The sequence below is a fragment of the Mandrillus leucophaeus genome, unplaced genomic scaffold (genome assembly GCF_000951045.1).
Source record: "Mandrillus leucophaeus isolate KB7577 unplaced genomic scaffold, Mleu.le_1.0 Scaffold1794, whole genome shotgun sequence".
Lineage (NCBI taxonomy): Eukaryota > Metazoa > Chordata > Mammalia > Primates > Cercopithecidae > Mandrillus > Mandrillus leucophaeus.
Window position 1 is genome coordinate 9,250 of NW_012101803.1, and position 2,053 is coordinate 11,302.

Sequence of the window (2,053 nt, forward strand, 5' to 3'; positions counted from 1 at the left end):
TGAGAAGCACAGGAGGTCAGGGAATTCCTTTTCTTAGCCAAGGGAAGCTGTGACAGATGGCACCTGAAAATTGGGTCACTCCCACACTAATACTGCACTTTTCTAAAGGTCTTAGCAAACAGCACACCAGGAGATTATATCCTGCACCTGGCTTGGAGAGTCCCACAGACACGGAACCTCGCTCATTGCTAGCACAGCAGTCTGAGATTGAACTGCAAGGTGGCAGTGAGGCTGGGGGAGGGGCGCCCACCATTGCTGAGGCTTGAGTAGGTAAACAAAGTGTCCAGGAAGCTCGAACTGGGTGGAGCCCACTGCAGCTCTAGGAGGCCTGCCAGCCTCTCTAGACTAAACCTCTGGGGGCAGGGCATAGCTGAACAAAAGGCAGCAGAAACCTCTGCAGGCTTAAATGTCCCTGTCTGACAGCTTTGAAGAGAGTAGTGGTTCTCCCAGCACAGAGTTTGAGATCTGAGAATGGACAGACTGCCTCCTCAAGTGGGTCCCTGACCCCTGAGTAGCCTAACTGGAAGGTACCCCCCAGTAGGGGTAGACTGACACCTCACATGGACTGGTACCCTCTGAGATGAAGCTTCCTTCCAGAGGAACAATCAGGCAGCAACATTTGCTGTTCAGCAATATTCACTGTTCTGCAGCCTCCGCTGCTGAAACCCAGGCAAACAGGGTCTGGAGTGGACCTCCAGCAAACTCCAAGACCTACAGCTGAGGGTCCTGACTGTTAGAAGGAAAACTAACAAGCAGAAAGGACATCCACACCAAAACCCCATCTGTATATCACCATCATCAAAGACCAAAGGTAGATAAAACCACAAAGATGGGGAAAAAACAGAGCAGAAAAGCTGAAAATTCTAAAAATCAGAGCGCCTCTCCCCCTCCAAAGGAACGCAGCTCCTCGCCAGCAATGGAACAAAGCTGGATGGAGAATGACTTTGAAAAGTTGAGAGAAGAAGTTGGAACTCATCACAAAGAAGCCAAAAACCTGGAAAAAAGATTAGATGAATGGCTAACTAGAATAACCAGTGTAGAGAAGTCCTTAAATGATCTCATGGAGCTCAAAACCATGGCATGAGAATTATGTGATGAATGCACAAGCTTCAGTAGCTGATGAGATCAACTGGAGGAAAGGGAATCAGTGATTGAAGATCAAATGAATGAAATGAAGCGAGAAGAGAAGTTTATAGAAAAGAGTAAAAAGAAATTAACAAAGCCTCCAAGAAATAAGGGATTATGTGAAAAGAGCAAATCTACATCTGATTGGTGTACCTGAAAGAGATGGGGAGAATGAAACCAAGTTGGAAAACACTCTTCGGGATATTATCCAGGAGAACTTCCCCAACCTAGTAAGGCAGGCCACCATTCAAATTCAGGAAAGACAGAGAACGTCACAAAGATACTCCTTGGGAAAAGCAACTCCCAGATACATAATTGTCAGATTCACCAAAGTTGAAATGAAGGAAAAAATGTTAAGGGCAGCCAGAGAGAAAGGTCAGGTTACCCACAAAGGGAAGCCCATCAGACTAACAGCAGATTTCTCGGCAGAAACTCTACAAGCCAGAAGAGAGTGTGGGCCAATATTCAACAATCTTAAAGAAAAGAATTTTCAACCCAGAATTTCATATCCAGCCAAACTAAGCTTCATAAATGAAGGAGAAATAAAATCCTTTACAGACAAGAAAATGCTGAGAGACTTTGTCACCACCAGGCCTGCCTTACAAGAGCTCCTGAAGGAAGCACTAAACATGGAAAGGAATAACCGGTACTAGTCACTGCAAAAACATGCCAAACTGTAAAGACCATCGATGCTAGGAAGAAACTGCATCAACTAATGAGCAAAATAAACAGCTAACATCAAATGACAGGATCGAATTCACACAATAATATTAACCTTAAATGTAAATGGGCTAAATGCTCCAATTGAAAGACACATACTGGCAAATTGAATAAAGAGTCAAGACCCATCAGTGTGCTGTATTTAGGAGACCCATCTCATGTGCAGAGAAAACATAGGCTCAAAATAAAAGGATAGAGGAAGATCTAC